This window comes from Amphiprion ocellaris, chromosome 5 (genome assembly GCF_022539595.1).
Source record: "Amphiprion ocellaris isolate individual 3 ecotype Okinawa chromosome 5, ASM2253959v1, whole genome shotgun sequence".
Classification (NCBI taxonomy): domain Eukaryota; kingdom Metazoa; phylum Chordata; class Actinopteri; family Pomacentridae; genus Amphiprion; species Amphiprion ocellaris.
The window spans coordinates 16,921,050-16,941,489 of record NC_072770.1 but is presented as its reverse complement, the minus strand read 5'-3'; the positions used below and the strand labels follow the sequence as shown (position 1 = coordinate 16,941,489).

General features: G+C 40.6%; 1 protein-coding gene across 1 annotated transcript in view; it reads left to right on the top strand.

The window, feature by feature from the left end:
* The first annotated feature begins 562 nt into the window (after positions 1-562).
* Positions 563-20,440, top strand: part of LOC111573972 (caM kinase-like vesicle-associated protein) — a 46,115-nt gene continuing 26,237 nt past the window's right edge. The window contains exon 1 of the mRNA XM_023278335.3: positions 563-774. The gene's annotated coding sequence lies outside the window, so the exon portion shown is untranslated. The remainder of the gene's footprint in view (positions 775-20,440) is intronic.

Below are 20,440 nucleotides of genomic sequence, written 5' to 3'. Positions count from 1 at the left end.
TCCTCTCCTCTCCTCCCCTCCCCTCTCCTCCCCTCTCCTTCCCTCTCCTTCCCTCTCCTCCCCTCTCCTCCCCTCTCCTCTCCTCTCCTCCCCTCTCCTCTCCTCTCCTCTCCTCCCCTCTCCTCCCCTCTCCTCTCCTCTCCTCCCCTCTCCTCCCCTCCCCTCCCCTCCCCTCTCCTCCCCTCCCCTCCCCTCCCCTCCCCTCTCCTCCCCTCTCCTCCCCTCTCCTCCCCTCTCCTCCCCTCTCCTCCCCTCTCCTCTCCTCCCCTCCCCTCTCCTCCCCTCTCCTCCCCTCTCCTCCCCTCCCCTCTCCTCTCCTCCCCTCCCCTCCCCTCTCCTCCCCTCTCCTCCCCTCCCCTCCCCTCTCCTCCCCTCTCCTCCCCTCCCCTCTCCTCCCCTCCCCTCCCCTCTCCTCCCCTCTCCTCCCCCTCTCCTCTCCTCCCCTCTCCTCCCCTCTCCTCTCCTCTCCTCCCCTCTCCTCCCCTCTCCTCTCCTCTCCTCTCCTCCCCTCCCCTCCCCTCTCCTCTCCTCTCCTCCCCTCTCCTCCCCTCTCCTCTCCTCTCCACCGCGCAGAGCTCGATGCGCAAAGGCACAACAGATGGTAACAGTACTACAGGCTGCAGGAGCGCAAGAATTTGGTGTAAAAGTACTTTTATTTCTCCAAAACTTCATAGGAACGTTTAGTGTAACAGGAGTAGGGGGGGTTTCTCCGAGGACAAACTCGACTTTGACAGTCACTGGATCCTACGTTTAGAGGCGGAATTTGGTGTCAAGGTAAGTTGTGATGCTTTTTCTGAATAGCTCGTTCAGATTTTCGGAATCAGAGCAAAATGCGCAGGATAAGCACAAAATGCGACGACTTAGAATGTGTATTCCCCCTTTTCGCGATGCGTTTAATTCTACTTATTACACCGTTTAAGTTTGTTACATAATATTTTCCCGAATGAAGAACAAATGAGTGATGGAACAGCGCTCCGGCGACCTGCTGCCATGTCTTAAACATTTGGATGAAGACAAAGCTGCTTTTTTCTGAAGTTCTCAACGAGATGTCCCCAAATTCTTCTACAGCTGAGCGCATTTTTTTAAAAAGTTGAGGTACTTAATTTGAATATAACTGAATATAACTGATAAAGTTTAAAGTTGCAGCATTGATGTTGGTGTGAATTAAGATAATGGAACAAAACTTAAAAATCCTCCTCATCATCTTGAGTCTGTATTGTTAAAGCAGTAAGTTTTATTTCTTGAATTCCAGGAGTTTATTTATGGCACTGTCTTAACTGTTTTCACAAACACACACCTTTGCAGAGTAAGTGCAGATGCTGCAGTCACAACACAAATACAGTTTTAGTGCCACAGTGCAAACTTTTATTGTGGAAAAGCATAAAAAGCTGTACTATGTCTAAGGTCAGTAACCTTCCCTAACATTGTGTCTGCTGTGCGTTTGTTTCTTTATTTGTTTGATTTCTTGTGCCAAGTGACCTGAGAATAAATGTGATTATTGCCCGGCAGTGAATAAAGAGGTCTAGATGTGCGATAAATTAATTGTGACTTTTACAGAAACCTGCATACCTTCCTCTCTCTGCCCTAAAGGCACTGAGATTTTTTTTAGATTAATGGTAATTTTTGCTCATTTAGCACGCATGCTGATTATATTTGTTGATTAAAAGTATTAGCTTCTTGTAAATCAGTGTTGTACAAGCTGCAAAAAGGCTCAGGCTCCTAAGGAATAACTACCACCAGCATGCAGTGGATAAAAGAGTCTTTTTCCTGAATCCTGGCTGTGAGACACTGACACTAATCTCTGAACTTCTACATGCCTCTCATTAAGACTCACAGTAATCATTTCTCAATCTTTGTCTTACATTACTTTATTATAAATCATCTATTTAGATATATTTGTGTCTGTACCTTTGTCAATCCAGTAAGCCAGCTGAGCCACATACGTGGATTTATTCAAGGGGAAAAAAAATTCACCGTGGGAGCGTTTCCATGATAGATTGATGCCATTCATCCGTATGTCACATCCTTGAGGCCCTTTAAGATGAGCGATGCACACTGGGTTACCAGTGAGCTGTATGTAATGATTTGTTGAGTCCCAGAAGAGGAGCAGACCTCTGCTGGACCCCAGGTGGCCTCGTGGCCTCGTGGCAGCAGCAGCAGCTTCTGGAAAAGTGCAGCAGATACAGACCACATAGCCTCGCAATTTGTACACAATTAGATCTCCGGGGAGAACAGCTCCAACTTTGTGTTGCATCCGCTCTTGATTCTGTATGAGCTGCTGGCATAATAGATATGTGGAAATGTGCTTTGAAAAGGCGATTGCAGATGTGCAAATCTGCAAATGCTGGTTAAATAATGAGGGTAACAGGACTATTGTTAATTAATGGGAATAAATATCTGGGAGGGGAGTGGAGTTGGTTTTCCTGGACTGTATAAATAGCTGTAGGATCAATTTCTAGAAGTATGCTCATTCACATCCCCGCTTTCACTACTGCACAAACACATTTCATTATGTAATGTTTTTATTACTTTCTGTCTTTATTAGAACTGCGGTTCTCTTTTTCAAGTACACTTCGTGCTGCAAGTATCTGTTGTCTCTAACATATTTTATTTGTGCTCATTAAATTTTTGTAGGACCACTGAGAGCCATTAATGTGCAACATGACACTAACTTCACCATGTGTGCACTTACATATGCAGCGTGTACAGTGCTGAGTACTTAAATTGTGCAAATCTGAACACGCTGAGCAGCAATATTGGGGCATAAATTGGTATGAAGATATCACACAGAGGGCCACAGAGATTATCCAATATGTGAGATACTCTCCTCTTCATTTATCAAAAACGCTCTGGTCAAACAAGTGGACACTGTGGGTGCAGCGATGCGAAGCAGAGAAGTTTATTTCTTGCTATAGGTTTGCCCAACATTTATGTTTAACTCTCAATGGAGAGTGAACATTTCAACGCTATAATTCAGAAATTGTCACTTGGAGGAGGCAGAGCTGCTGACCGAGATGCCCCCAGTGTGGTATTCTTTATTATATTGTTGCCGGAGTTGTGAGAAAACAAGCAGCGGTGGCTTCAGAGTAAGAGTGAGGGACCTGTGTTATACAAGAGGAGGAAGTTTAATGACTTAAGTCAGAAACAACATCCAGCAAGTGTGGAAGGGTTAGATCTAAAGTAATAAGATGGGACTGGCTCTTTTTATGAGATCTGTAGTGTGGACTGTGAGTGCAGTCTCTCGCTTTGAAGAGTGGAATCAAAAGCGTGTGGATACTCAGCCACTGCAGAGGCTGGCTGTTGTATTGACTTTACATAATCCACATGTGAGGTATACCTCATAAATACAGATTTTTTTTCTTTTTTTGCTATACAAACTGTATATTTTATTTATATCACTTCCAGACTCAATAAACAGGCCAAAGATATAAATTGTCACATTACAGAGGAAATTAAATAATGTGATACATGCTTGCTCATTAGAAAGCATTTCCAAATAGCCTGCAGATGTATTCCATTTCATAAATGTGATGCCTTGCAAATATGAGATGATGCTTTAAACATCTCTTTTGCAAAGCTAAACAGTTTCCTGTAAACTAACATAGTAAATCACGTTGACTTTTAAGTTGCACGTGCATCAAGTGCTGCCACCATTATCTCTGATACAGTGTGGATTATTTTAGGTAATGGGCTCCGTCTGATTGCTTTTCCAGTGTTGCTGCTGCTGCTGTCCACTCATCATGCTGAAGCCAAAGCTGTCCTCACATGACTCAAGCAGTCAACCAAAAATAAGTGACTCCATGAAGTCGTAGCAACATGGGTTATTTTTTGGTTCTTGCAGCACTCCATTTACAGTGGATCAATATCTTGCTGTGAGAAGTGAGTGAGAGTAAAATAAATGGGGATACTACAGTAAAATATCCTGCAGTGATACCTGTGGCAGCCGTTAAGCAGCGATGCCATGCAGCATCTGACATTAAGCTGCTAATCCCAGCTTGAAAAGGAGGATGCTCACGTTTGTGGCAGAGATGATGGATGCATTGAGAAGGAACACACTAAACATACAGTGTCTGCATACATTACTGTGCGACTTACAGTATCCTTATAGGAGCTCCTATAACAGTGAATGTCATTAATTCAACACAAACCACCAACCAGATCCCCTTCTGTCTGTTAACACACCACACAGTTCTTCTTCTTCTTCTTAGATTCTAAGTTATTCTCATTCAGATATGAGACAAATTACATCTTCAAACAAAAATCTAGAATTCCCATTTTTGGTCACTTAAAACGAGGAGGGGCCTCGGCACTCCTCCTAATCAGCCAATAAAGGCAATGAATGTGATGACATCATTTGGTCAATGATCACTCCCACCCGTCATCAATGGTGTAGATGCAACAGTCAGCATCTGCCACCGCAAATTAATCTGGAAAAAATGTGCACAAGTACTAAGTCTAAAAAATAACTTATTTAGTTGCTGTCAGCCAGTAAGCTCCATAAATTCATGAATGAAATATTACATAAAATTTTACTTTATTTAACAGCTTTTACAGATATGACCAGAATATTATTTCAAGTTCACATGGCTTTGATCAGATAAGGATACCCCCACCGTCTTTTAGCTATTTTACAAAGGACTTTTTTTTCTGTCTTTCTCTATGTGCTTTTCACTTGTTTAAATTCTGCAGACTCCATTTAAAAAATCAGACATCACACACTTTTGCGTACCAATCAAGATTCAGTAGCACATGCATTTAAAGTCTGATGTTGTTGGAGTGTTTGCTTATGTTGGGAAGGTGCTGTCAGTCAAATTGGATGTAACATCATCTGTGCAATCCTTAAGCAGCAAATTAGCTGAGTTCAAGTATTTTACACTTTTACTAAACTAGTTCTGCCCATACTGGTATGGCTCTTATTAAAATCTGACATCAATATGAAACATTTACCTTTGATGTTTTTTATCTGATAATATTGCTTAGCAAGACGGGTGACTTAGCTCCGCCTACAGGCCAGGCCAGGCTGAGGAGCTCAAAAAGAGTCCACAAATGCTCATTCAAATGACCTTAAACTTGACACTGCACTTCTTTAGGTCCCCAGTAGTACACAGTCTAAGTTTAAAGTGGATTGGATGTATGGTTGTCAAGATATGTGGAGAACAGACACACACAACCACAGACAAATATTCCTGCAGTATTAGTGAGATAAGACATGCAGGACATTTTTGGCTTTGTCTGTTACATCCACATCAATAATAGATTTTTTTTTAAATTGGAGAACAGATAAATTGACTTCAAACTTGACACTGCAATTCCTCCAGTTTCCAGCAATACACCTGCCAAGTTTCAAGCAGATCAGATGGACTGTTGCTGAGATTTGTGTAGAAAACACACACACAGAAATTCCTTCATTTATCGGTAAGATAATATAAGAAAGTTTTTTTCCCCAAAATCTCACTGTGATCACTGCATATTCAGTCATGTACATTTAATTCTATAGCAAAAAGTAAGACTTGGAACCCAGTGTTCACGGTATTGAGCTACAAACAGTAGTTACAAATACAGTATGTACCAGGAAACACTATTTCTGGCCACATTTCGACTTCCACAGACCACTGACTGTGCTGTGCCTCATATGGATCATTGGTTCTTCTCGCCTTTACTTTTTTAAGATGTTCTGTTCGATTCTCTCTTGGTATTGCAGCTCCACTGGTTTATTGCAGACTTAGAAAGTTTGTCATTGGTGATGGAGGTGCCACAACATGAAAAAGTGACACCAGTGCAAACCTACTATAGAACAGACCAGCAGTCAATGATCAGTCACAGTCATACCTCTGCTGTCTTTTCCAGCTGCTTTCGTCTTGTTGCGGGTATCTGGGAGCAAGTTGCTGACATGGACTCTGTCAAGAGTCATTATGAGTCGAATTAGGTGTAAAGTTGAACAGCAGTTGTGTTTAAATGACACGTGGCACTACCAGGAAACAATTAGAGCCAATTTAATGAGAGAGAGGGAGGTCAGCTGACATCAAGAGGAAGTATAGGTTATTCTGGCCTCAAACCTCTTCCTTAGAGAAAGAGTTACTTATGGCACCATGCAGCTTCAAAGAGCCACCCAGCCTAGCATCTACAAATAGAAAATTTGAAGGGGAATTTTAAATGTAAATGGATTAATATTTCACCTCAACACTGATTCATGCTGCCACTGTAGACAATTTTCATCTGCGAGTGAGTCGCTTATGCAAAAGAATGCAGTGACGTGAGCGCAGTCTTGATCGCCACATCCTCTCCCTTCCACTGTGCACTAGATGTAATGGGCTATGCTTCTATGTGGAACATTGCTGTCATCGCTACTTAGTTTGTCATCCAGCTGCCGGCTCTGTCGTTTTCTCATTCAAACCAGTAGTGGAGATATCAGAGGTTGAAGCAGAAAAGGTTGTGATGGATGGGAGGTATTATTGATTTGTGGTGTTTGCTGACTGCGTCCTGAAGAAATAGACGGCATTTTCCATGATATTTGAGTGTTAAAGCAAATTTCTTGGTTGACATTTTATGCATCAAGGCAAGTCTCTGCAGCACCGTTCTGCTGTGTGCCACAAAATACTGATGAAATGTGTTGAAATTTCTAGTATCATCTTCTGTTACTAACCAAAATCAATGAAAAAAAGAAGCTTCTCTAGATGTAATATGTTTTTTTTAGAGAGAAAAATAAAATTGGAGCTATATTTATAGGTTTGGAGGTTTGTCATGTTCCATGTGTCACTAATGTTATTGGATTTTCAGTCTCTTTTAATATTGTCTCCTCTACATGTTGCACAGGTGAAGGACAGGGGAAATCTATTTTCATTAAAGTTGCATGACAGGGCCTGAAGACAACAGGCTGTTGCATGACTACAATCGATGCTGCTTCCTCATGCTCTGGTCGTTTGTCACTGTGCTGACGTGGGTAGAGATGTGACATCCGCCTGAGGGATAGATTGTGTTTTTAGACACCTTGATGGCACATTGGATGTTGAACAGACTGTGAGGTGTGTGTGTGTGTGAGGTTTTTTTTGTTTTTTTTCCCCCCGTAGATTTTAAGCAAGATTAGAAGCTCAGTTTTGTCAGTGTGCAATTTTCAAAAGTACAGCTTTGTGCGGTACAGCTTTGACTTCTGGCAAAAAGGAGGAGAAATGGGGAGGGAAGGTTATACAGCTGGCAACTTTTCAGACAGTGTGCAATTAAATCAGACAGTTGTCGTTTTTTTCTAAAATCGACAACTTCAATCATGTACACGCAGCAGGCTTAGTGACTTGTATTTTATTATATCTTTTACATATTAGCAATTGAGGAATGAAAAAGGATTTAAATCTTTAATGTTTAAATAGCACAGGAAAGAGTGTTTATAGACATCTGCCATTATCTTTATTGTCTCCGTAAAACAGAGTATTAAACCTGGAGTAGGTGATTTGTTGCTCACTTTAGGGGACAGTGGAATAGTGGTGAACACAAACATCACCTTGATTACACTTGATGGTAGTGTAATGCAGCTATGGAGCAACGTTAAAATTAATATGGGTTTGTGTTTTAGTCCACTTAATGAATTTGCATCCAATATTCGTTCTCTTCATTTGCTCTGTTTTTGGTGCCACAACTATGGGGAGAAATAACTAGTTTTTTAGGTGCAAACAGCTCTCACAGCGAGTCATTAACTGCGTCTGTCTGACATGTGGTGCTGAGCACTGCTAACAGTGGATATTGAATAAAAAACAATGCTACGAGAGCAATGAGAGTCACCCAAGACAGTAGGGTTTTGTCTTGAATGGGTAAATAAAAAGCCAAAACCGTCCATAAAGTGAGATCTCTGTCATATTCACTTATAGTGTTGTATTGTTTTTAAGGGTATAAAAACGTTAATTATATGTGGTTTTAAGAAACTGCAGTAACATCTTTATGGCTTGCTGTTATTTACCTGGAAATATACATTTAGATCTTTTAAAACAGTAGTTTTGTCTCAGTCCTCTTGTAGCCTGTTAAACTCCCAGGATTAAAAGTGTAGTCTGTGCTGGGCATATTTTCCACATGTGGAGACAATATTGTTTCCAATAACCAGAATCACAGTAATGTTTCCTGAATAACCGAATATGCTCCACTAAAATTTTGCTTTAATGAGATACAGAAATTTCACATTGAATGAAACCTACTTTGCAAAATCTTTGACGACAGATAAAGGAGGAGGGAAACTACACAGAGGGAGCAGGTGGTAGACATGAATGAGCAGATCCAATAAAAATCATTCAAAACAACTGTTCCTGCTCCTCTTGCATGAGAGGCACAATAGTAGCACCGATCCATGCTGTAATGTACCACTGCTCGGTGACATGAATAAACCTCATGGACATTCAAAAGATGAACGAGAAAAGAAAAATCTCTAAATTTAGCAGTATGCAGCATACAGCAGACACCCTCCTCCAAAGGAATGTTGTGCTGCTCTGCATTGAGCAGGAATGATACTGTACTATGATGCCACACTGACTTTGTAACCATGGCAACAAACAACAGGCGCAGTGAATGGTCAGATTAGCTGGTGAAGTGTGAAGAGGAAGCATTTGAGATTTTACATAAAGCAAAACATCCAAGCTGCCTTACATCAATGCCATCTATTAAAAACTGTATTAGACCATTTCCCTTCGGTATGTATTACTTGCAGCCGCTGTGGTTTTAGATGCACTTAATGAGGTTTTGTAGTCGCATGAACAAATACTGCAGCTGTCGCTCGACGGCCAGATCTGGATATTTTGGAATAAATGGAGATTTTATGCAAATTCACAAAGGAATATTTAAACACCAAGCTCAAAGGGTGAAGGCACGTAGCTGAACACTGGGCTGGAGATGAGCTAATCACAGACTTCAGGAAAAGAGCTCAGTGGAGGTGGATGCCTCCATTAGTGACAAGGATTCACACCTCAGTCATTCATCTCACCACCTCCCACCGCAATGACCCCCCGTCACATGTTCTGAGTCACCTGGCTCCTCGCCACTCCTTCCTGCTTGTTCTCTTGCCTGTTATGTGAGCCTCTCTCTTTCTCACTCTCTCCTCATGGAGCAAACCAACACACCGAGAGCAGATTAACTGTATCACTGCCTAGACAAAGCGAGGAAAGAGAGGAAAGTATATTTAGGTACAGACTGCTACTATTGACTGGAGAAAGGCCTCAGAGATAGGCTTTTTTCATTCACGTGGGAGGAAAAGAAGCATGAGTCCAGCTTTGTGGTGGATAGTAGGTTTTTGTAGAGCAGTGAGCATGCTCTTCCAGCTGCATTAACTTGTGCGAGAAAGGCCAAGCATGCATCAGAGGGCCAGCCCCATGGGCTTTCAGTGTTATGGCTTCTGTTTTCATAGCAGGCATTTCCGCTGTGGACACTCGTTTCATGCTATGCAGCACAGATTTAAATGAGTCAGTCAGTTCAGACGGGCTTTGTTGTGCCTGCACAGTTGCATGTTATTTCAGCCAGGAACATTGTCGTCATTAGGACACTGGTGGAGAACAACATGTCACATATGATGTGAAACATACACACTTGGAATGGGTTCTAACGTTGATACATATAAACAGAATACCAAGAAGCAAGTGTTCTAAAATGTGCTCTTTACGGTCACACTCTAATTAGCCTTAACATTATAACCACTGACTGGTGAATTGGAGACTATATTTTTGTTGTTACAATGTCAACCATAAAGGGGGAGTTGACACTTTAGACAGCAAGTTAACAGTCAGTTCTTGAAGTTAATATTGATGTAACTTGCTATATGGGGCTTAGACTGCATAGACTGCTTACGTCAGGGGCAGAATTGGACCATGGAGCAATGGAAGAAGCGGTTCTGGTCTGAGCAATCATGTTTTCTTTTACAGTGGATAAAGAAAATGTGACGCCGGGTACGTATATGTCATATATCTGGGAAGATAGGATGCAGTAAGGGAAAAAGCTAATGGTTCAGAGCAATGTGATGCTCTTTGTGACATCCTGCTGGAAAAATTAGATCCTGGCATTCATGTCAGTTTGGCACATAAATATTGTTGCAGGCCACATACAGCCCTTTTTGACAACAGTGGCCTCATGCAGCAGCATAACGCTCCCTGTCATACTGCAAGCATTGTTTAGAAACAGTTTGAGGAACACGCCAAAGAGTTCCAGGAGCTGACTTGGCCTCCATATTCCCCTGATCTCAGTCTGATCAAGCATTAATAGAATGTGCTGAAAAAGCAAGTTAGATCTATGGAGGACACATCTCCTCACAGCTTAAAAGATTTACTAACGTCTTAGTGCCTGAAAATAAGGGATACCTTCAGACATTCTGCGGAGTCCATGCCTCGATGAATCTGGTTTGGTGTCATGAGGAGGATCTAAACAATAAAAACACAATAGATGATTTTAATCAAGGCTCAGCATCTATTTCTTTAGCAAAAAAACTAATGTCACCTCATGGTCATGTTGTTACTCATCTGGAGCTTTTAATCCATCAAATAACCTACATCAGTGGAATTTACACTTTTTTCAGAGGCCTGGATTAACCTAATCTACAGTCGTGCCAGCAGCTCTGTGAGGCACAAACAATGAAAAATGGTAAATGCTGACATCAACATGCTAACCTTCTGACATTCTGATGGTTAAGTGATGTACAGTTTACTGTGCTCACCATGTTAATTTAACATCTGCTTGTTAGCAACATACACATGGTGTCGCTGAGCCTGAAGAAAATGCTTTTAGCTTTGTAGGTTTTTAGAAGAAGAAAAATTCTGGGAATACCAAAGCCATCAGGAAACTTTGACTTACTGGTTGACAAAAGGGACTTAGTGGGATTCATCCACTGAGAACCACAAATATAAAATATCTAATTTCTTGCCAAGATAATTGTGGTTGTATTGGACTGACCGCCACTAGCACAGACACCACCACCATGGTCAAAAAATAAAATAAAATTTAAAAAAAAGAACATTTTAATTATTCCACGAGCAAACACTCAGTTGAAGAATAAAGATCAGAAAATGTGTCAAAAGCTAAGTAAAGCCATAGCTGGATGTTGTGGAGAGATAGTATACTTTTATAAATATTTCATACATTACTCTGTGTTCGTCTCTCTCTCTCTTTCTCTGTCTCTCTCATTTTATTGATCTATTTATCTATTGATGAAAAAATAGACCATTTAGTTTTATATACAATTAGGTTTACATACTTAAAGTCATAAACATGGTTTTTCAGCCAAAATATTCACCATATTGTCATAGCACATGTGCTCATGTCTGTAATGGTTCATTTTATGTGCATTTTTTTGATGTTTTGTAAGGAAACATGATGAATATCTCAAACAATATAAACGATACAAGACTCAAAATTGATGGACAATTCCTTCATACTCCAGTGCTTCAAAAAATCAGAAATAGAGATAGAGCAACAGTTTAGTAGAAAATGTGCTGACTGGCTGTTGCATGGAGAATAGTTTTTTGGCTAATATTTTGGGTACCGTGAGGGATAGTAGAAAACGTCTGGTGTCTGTGGAGCCGGTGCTCAAGCAGCCAAAGCCCTGCTGATAATACTGTTGTGAAAGCATGACAGAAAACATCTTTTAGCCAAAATATGAGGACTACTGATCCAAACAGCTTCCAACAGACAGACATACAGGCACATATTCCTTTATTTATACATGAGATGACCCAGTCCACCACATATACATAAATAGAGCATAGAGTATGCAGTACAACTAGAAACAAAACTTTGCATAAATGTACAAGGTAGTATTATTTGCAGTCCGTATAAAAATGGCAAAATATGCATTGTTTGCACTTATTGTCTCCACATTTAAAGCTATGCAATATATCTTTGTTTTATGTGCACAGGAAGAAGAAATATGCAGAAATAAATGAGGTGTTGACAGCCAGGTTTGATGTAATGGAACATTATTGGTGTTTTCTGGGATCAGATGACATTCTGCTGAAGGGGTGTGCATGACTTACACACACTGCCAGAACTTCTGCTTCTTGGATATCACACATTTAGGAGACAAACCTTCTGGTTTTAGTCATAAAGTCCTAAAAGTAAGTTCAGTAGGGTCTATTTTGACGATGCTTCACCTCAGACTAAAACAGAAGTTTATAAAAAGGAATCTGTTGTATGGATTTACGAGATTACATCATCTGGCACATATCGTACATTCGGCAAAGCAATCACTAAAGGCTGGACCGCGCTGTCCTTCCTTTTGTGAAGGACGAATGTGATCACACTGTGGGTGTGAAACATGCATGAATGCCTAGAACAATTTAAGCATTGGCCGAATTGCAAACTAGATGACGTTTCTTTTGGGCGGCCCAGCGCTTGTGTGTGTACAACAGGAAGTGAAGCCACAGCATGGGGATGGAGTTTAACTTGGCTCTGCCGAGGAGCAGGTGGGCTGCGCTGGTGGGCAGGCGGTGCTGCGACTCCACTGGGATCATCAAGGCCATATGTAGGACAGCTCACTGCCCCTCACTGGGTCTGTGCTTTCGCTGCGCCGCAACACATGTACTCGCCCCGGTCTGAAGAGCGCGAGCGTGTCCCCCCCAGCAGGCAAAGTTCTTTCTCCACCGTGAACATGTACACACGTACACATTTTCTTCCGTTTCGCCCGTGTGACCCACTGCTGTAACCATGGCGACTGCTCTTACGCTCATTTGAAACTTCTAGGCCGCTGTGACGTTATTGAGTTTGCCAGAATGACTTTTCTGCTTAAAGTCACTGAGCAGTGTCTCCAGCATCTGTTTACCTGCACAAGCGGGAAACATAGCTGCTCCGCTCTGCTATCATTTGAAAAGCAGCTAGAAAATTCAGTGCAAGCTGGTTTCTCTCGTTAAATATCCCAAAGTACACAGCAGTGACACGATCCTAATTTTCATGAACATTCTGTCAAGAGAGATTACGCATCCCACATCCTGCTGGGTTTTCTCCCCAAGAGAGAATAGCTTGTAAATATGATGAGGCTGTGGAGAATGTTACAGAACTGATGTACTTTACATACTAAAATACTGAAGGTTTTTGTGGAATATGCCAGGTGGATTTTTAATTACTGTAATATTGCAGCTTTACTGTGCACTGTATAATTACTGATCCTACAGGAACAGTTTTTACACAAACGTAAATGCAATTATTCTTAAATAAAACCCACACAGTGAATTAACCTGCTCTGACTGCATGTCTGAAGTCATCAGGATATTATAATGTTTTAAAGACCTCTGCAGACATCCTGGATATTTATGCCTGTAGCTTGCAAGTAGTGTCTGATCTAATTAATGACTTTGCAGCAGTTTTCTAATGGCTCCTGTGTGCACGGCCACTCAGGCCCACGTGTCACATTTTGAGTTGGCTGCTGAGGTAGAACAGCTAACTTGTCAACTTAGTTTCTTTTGCAAAGATGATTATTCTCCCAAGCACCGTCCTGGAAATATACTGTACATCCACAATAACAAACCCCAATGCACACCCACGCAACAACTTATTCAAAAAAAAAAAAAAAAAGTGATGCCTTCCTTTACTCAGCTCCAGGTTGTGCCAGGGGAGAGTGTGGCTGTCAGATCAAGGTACTGTACATTAGAGTGTTATAACAAATCCTGTCTGCGCTACATGCATACTGATCAGCCTTCTGCCTTGAAGTGTCACAATAGACAATGCTTCCCTGTACACAGAAAAAAAATGTGTCAGACAAAGAAGCACCAAAAACATCAGACACTTCAGAATTTTAAAAATCTTTCTGGACATTATTTACTGGCAACTCATTTTAAACATTAGCTCTGCCATTTAGCTTACATAAGGATTTGACTTTGTTTTAATTATGAAATTGCAAGATTTAGTGCTGTCCTACTGTCAGTAACTATCAACCAGTTAGAATGAAGACCTGTTTTTAACTCCATGTAAAGAGCATTTTTGGGTGCACAGATCTAAGTATCTGTTAAATTTCTGCTTTGCAATAGGTTTTCCATCAAACTTTGTATGAATAAGCTACACTTTCAAGAGTAAGAAATTATAATTACCTAAAAATGCAGCGATTCTATTGCTCTTAAAACAAGCACATTCTTAACAATGCATGTCTAGCTACAGGATGCAGTCACTCTCCCACACAGCATTATTGTTTAAGCGAGCTCTTCTCATTTTGTTTGGCTAATTAACCTTATCTTATTCCAAATAGTTCTGACTAATAATGAGCATCTTCTGCATTCATTGTTCAAGGCAACAGTTTATCTTCTGTCACACATTATTTGCACATTTGCCAGTATCGGATGTCACAACATTTATTACAAGATTTCATTATGATATCACCAGCCCACTGTAGCTCATTCAAGTATGAACAATAAGTGACTGGGTGCATTGAAATGTGTAGGCTGTGGAGCATTTTTGTCTAAACAATGTACCTGAATGACTGATATTGATCAATAATGCTTGAAAACTTCCTCTTTTGCACACATATTGGCACTTGGCTAACAAAGCATTAAAACATGACTGATCACCCCCCTAAATCAGCAAGAGAATTCTCCAGATGTTGAAGCAGATGCATAAGAGTTGCCCGACAACATCAGCAAAGAAGGCAATATGGTAATGTAATATATAATTCTCTTAATGTATCGTAATCTAATCACAATTTAAAGCATTAATGCAGTTTGCAATGCGTAGCCATTATTTAAGGCATATAGAAACAACAGTGTGGCTTCTACTGACCAGACTATGATTTTCTTTTAAACCAACAGAATTATGTCATACTTGGAGCAGACAATTGAAACTCAACAGCCAATTTGGCAAACAGTTCATTTTGAACTACAGTTGAATCATTACAGCACCAGAGCCCTGCCAAAATCTCTCTCCGCATCCTGTTGTTTTTGTCTCTGAAATGAAAGTGGTGTCATTCAGGACTAGTGAGCTCTGATGACTGACTGTGAGCCTAAATACCGAAGATTCAGAAGGAGGTCTGGAATTATTAATCCTTTAGGAGCCAGATGCTTTTTAGGATCAGACAGTGGATGTCAGGATGTATGACAGCATGTTAAAGTTAATAGTTTATGACTGAAAGAAAACTTCCAATCTCGACTTGAGGACTTTCAGTAGAAGCTGTAATACAGCTCAGTCACACAATTTCATTTTTTTTTTAGGAGGCAAACATTTCAAGTAGGATTCAGAAAGGGACCGAATCTGACTGTCCGTAATGTCTCCTTCCAACAACTGTGCTGTTGACATTCATCGGTAACTGTACCACAGCACAAAGTAAAACCACAAGAAGAGGAGACAACCGCCACATTAACTAACAAGCACTGATACAATATCCTTGTTCCATTTTCTAGGCTTCTCTCCAAAGCAGCAAGCGTTAGAGAGAAACTTCTCTTTGATTTCACACCAAGCCCTCAGACAACAACGGCTCTGCAGCAGTCCACCCCATCAGTTTCTATCCCTTCCAAGAACCTTGTAGCACACTTCTAACAAGCTGCGGCATGGTGCCCCAACCACAAAGCGTCTTATGCTGTTCAGTCTTATTTATTTTATCCAAATAAAACAGAATAGAAATGAACATGTGGATGGCTTTTAAGGCTCAGCTTGGACGAAGAGCTAACGAAATCTAAAACTGGTTAACTTTTGAACAATGCGACCTGCGTATGAGACATCATTACCTTCAAACTGGTTTTCATCTGTTACGCTGCACTGACGCTGATTTGATGATGGTTTCCAGCTGAAAGAAACAGTGAAGTGAGTCGGGTCGATTTCACACATATGAGTTCGCTCTCCTTTTCCACAGCGACGTTAAACCTTCCACTGCAGTATTCCTGTTATTGCTGACTAGCAGTTTTAGCTGAAAACCAAAATCTGCTCCACCAGAGCTCGATTTATGTCAGACACAGATCCATACTGCTCAGCGTATTCAAACGCTCACTTCATGCCGGAAACTATTGACCCTATTTTACAGTTTTATATTATTGTCAGCCAGCTCTTTCTTATGTATATTTTATGTAAATCCTTGCATCACATTTGATCTTTTAGATTATATATTTCACTGAAAACTGAAGCATTTGCACTCCCACAAATTGAGGCTGCTTCATTAGCAAAACACATCACAGAGAATGAATCTAAACCATGCAGATAGCCACATCTTCACTGCACATGCATTGCCTTTGAGCAATGCATTCATCATAGTGCATTCAGTTTCAGTTGTGCTGGACTTCAGATAAAACCCTCCAGATCTGCCTTGTTTTAAACATCAGGCTCTAGATGCAGCAGCAGCAGCAGCCTCAGTCCCCCCACTGTCAAAGGCATTTTCATGCTCTGAACTTCCTATTTTCAGCACAGTGAAACGATGATATAAGGGGAAAAAAAAGAAGCCTCCCCAGATGGAGAATAGAGCTGTTCAAACTGAATGAGAAGAGAGAATAAAAGATTGAGCCAGCATGCAATGCTATGCAGATACAGGGCAGAAACTAATGAGAGCATTAGACACAAACTATTTAATTTACACAGAGGAGAGAAAACACAACAGATTGTGTGAGAGGACAAGGAAATGATACAGGAAAGAATTTGTTGTGTTAAAATTAAGGCAAAATGTATTCTCTTTTTGTGCCTGCAGTCTTCAGAAAACACTTTGGTCTCTGCTCTGTCTTTCCTCTGATGATATCACTACGTTGGTCCAGACTGAATTATCTTTACAACTGATCATATGATTGCCAACATCTAATAAATAGGTTAGCAGAACATTTTGTACAGTCATTCATGGCCCCCAGAAGATGGACCTCACCGACTATGGTGATTCTCTGACTTCTCTAGTGCCGCTACAATTGGACGTTTTTGGTTTTCATTGAAATGTCTCAACAGCTATTGAATAAAATATCAGTTTTGTACAGACATTCTTGGTGCTTAGGGCCTGATTATACTCCCTTGTGGATGCAAACACTGACCGCTGTGGACGTCATGCAGGCAGAGTTGTTCTTATTATACTAATTATGAAATACTAACCAACCAAAGTTAACCTTTTTAGCATTTTTTTCCAGCACACTTGGTGCTGTTGAAGCTGAATGGCATACAAAACTGGATGGTACACAGATGACTCCACAGACTCTCACGCACACCATCTCATGACAAAATTTATGTCACTTTTTCTGTAGCAGACTACATGTAGTCACAGATGCAGAAAATATAACATTAGCCAGACAGAGCTGTTAGCACGGCTGGTTAAACTCTTCAGGTTTGCTCAAACAGAAAGCAAAAGCAATATTTGCTTCAGCACTAGACTATTTCTCCATCCATCCATCCATCCATCCATCCATCCATCCCTCTTCACAGCAACAATTTTCCTGAGGAATCTAAAGGTGTTTCCAGGCCAGAGGAGATATGTAATCCCTCCAGTGAGTTCTGGGTCTTCCCCAAGGTCTCCCAGAGAACCTCTAAAGGAAGGCACCCTAAGGCTGAGCCCAGCCACCCTACGGAGGAAACTGCTTGCATCTGCAACCTCATTCTTTCTGTCATTTCCCAAAACTTGTGACCGTAGGTGAATGGTGGAAAGTATATTCACTCTTCACCACAACAGACTGGTACAACACCTGCATTATTGCTAATGCTGTACCAGTCCGATAGTCCATCTCCATTTTCCCATCACTCATGGAAAAGATCTTTTGCTACAATAGTAGATTTGCTACAGTGAACCAATACAGCAGCTGTACAGACTTTAGCATTAAGCTTAGCCTCACACTGAGCCCAGAACTAAACAGAACTTCAGCTTTTTCAGTTCTTTCTCTACTGTCTCACTTTATTCAAATTATCAAGTAGCTTCCTAAAGTCTCAGGTTAACTACGTTCAATGTCTGCAGATGCATCTTCACCTTAGTTCGTGCTACCCCAGGGAAATACATGTCTTCTGTGTCTTTTCATTGACTTTATATGACTTTTTAGACACTAGGTGAAGCTCAGACTTGTGCGTAACAAGGTTCAATGTGTGATTGAAAAAGTATTACATGTACAGGTGTGACTACTGGAATTCATAAAGCAACTGAACTCTGAGGCTTTAGTTTTTCTCCATCCTGGAGGTTGGTAAAAGCAGATTTAGAAGGTGGATGAGATTACAGTCAGAGGTGGCTGTCGCCGCAGGTGCCTTGATGGAACCCAAAAGTATGAAACAAAGACAGAGATGGAGCATATGGCATATCAGGTGCCAGGGAAAAGAACTAGCAGGAGTTTTTTCATTTAGCTAATGGGATTTTGCATCTTTTACACATCAAGAAAAGAACTGCTAGTACTGCCGACGAAAATTTGTTGGTCTGAAATCTCCCACAGCAGATCAATATGCTGTTGTAGTGAGGCAGGTAACAGGCATTGTAATGAGACATGTAGCTGGAAATGTAGCTGTGTTAATGACCATCATTAAATGTAGCTTCATTGTGACTTTGAATTTAATGATTTTTCTAAGAAGACTATGTTATGTAATTCCAGATGCGATGCAGAAATGTCATGAATGTGAGCTTGTGTGTACACGTAGGACGATGTGGATTTAGAGTAGTCGACTATAGCCTGAGGTTGCCTTCTGCTGCAGTTCAGCTGCAGTGTAACACAATTTCTTTGAAGTTTGCCATAGGAAATAGTTCATCCCGCAATGGGGAGGCTTTTCTGTGGGGTAGGATTGTTTGCTTTCAAATGTTATCAATTTACAGTCTCCTCTTGTCACTTTCATTAATGGGTTTCTTGAATTTACTGCTCATAATTTGCGTCTCTTTTGCTCTATCAATTTCACAGTCAGCACTCTGAGGGACTTTCAATTAGTGTGAGCTCGACATTAAAACCGAGTCCGCTTTATTTATCCCTGCCTTTAGATGATAATTTTTCATGTAATGTCGATTTTATGCGTGGCAATTAAAGTTTCTGTCCGCTGAAGCAGCATGGAGGAACTGAAGGCTAATGAGTTTGGCTCAGTGAGGACTTGTGTGTTGTAGAAGAGGAGCTGAGTCTCATGTAAACAAGAGGCCTGTGTTTGTGGAGTCAAGAAGACACTGCGCTAGAATTAAATTATGGTTAAATTAAAGATCATCTGACCAATGTGAATATTCATGATTGCCAATAATGAGATAAAATCTAGCTGTTAGCCTCAATCTTGTCAATTACAAGATCATTTTAAAATGGAAACAAACACTATTAAATGGTTAATTTATATAAAAAAACAAAAACATCTTTTAATGAGACATTTACAACCAGCCAACCAAAATTAGTGCAAGCAGGAATATGTTCATTCATATCGAATCCACTGGCTTGCATTGCCATATTACCAGTAGTTGTCACCAAGTTCGAACATTTCCAATTCGATTTCAACTTTGAGGTATTTTGCTGGTACTTTGGCTCCTTTATGGCATTTTCTTAAGCATAGTACACTAATGCAGCAACAATACATAGTGACTGATCAGAAAAGTATAAAGGTGTGGATCTGTTGACACATCTACACTATAAAGAACAAACAAACAAAACGGTAAATATCCAGGGGAATCAAACGAACATTGTAAAATAATAGAAAATAGCCATCTCTCGAAAATACAGTCATTTTCCATCCTTGAAATACATTTTGTAGCCTCAATTTTACATGAAATCATCTCTTTTGTCTCTGGGGCGAAACATTTTAGTTTTGTTTAAAAAGAGGACATTTTGTTGTTTTTATTTTGCATTAGGCTTGTCAGTCTATTTTGAAATCTGATATTTTTGTGTATTTCAAAAATTCTGAAAAAAATCTGTTAAATAAAAATTAAAAATCCTTGTAAAATTACATTTTTTTTTTAACATTCGAGGTTTTGTTCATCACTGGCAGCTGCTTAGCAGAGAATCTGTGTCTCAGATTAGCACTGATCTCACACTTTAATCAACCCTTTAATCCTGTCCACACCTTCATCATACATTCCTTCATCTGTGTCTGTGAATGGGCCATCGAAACAATGCTGCCACCACATTATACTATGAATCACTGCAAAAGAATGGATGTTTCCTTTGCAAAAAGGAAAAGACACAAATGGTACAGTGCACAGTGTGGATTCATACTGTAATGCAAACGTGCATGTGAGCATTCAGCTGTAAACTCTTGTCTGTATACTCAAACACACTATTTTCCCTCAGGATGGATTGTCTGCATCTGTTTTATCAAAACAAGCTGACATTGGTTCTCACACACTCTGTCCATAGGGAAAGCACTCATGAGCCATCTTACCTGAAGAGTAATATACTGTACAGATACAGCAGCAGCCCAGGTTGCACTGAAGCACCCTCAGGCAGCCATATTGGAGGTCAACAGTGGCTGCCGTGGGTGGACTACATTTCCAAACATGCAGATTGGTGTTCTCAACAGGACTCAATCGTTGAAGTGACTTTTTAAAAAAATCTCTTTCGGTTCTCTATCTTCTGATTAACTGATTGTATAATTACACAATTGTGAGGTATTT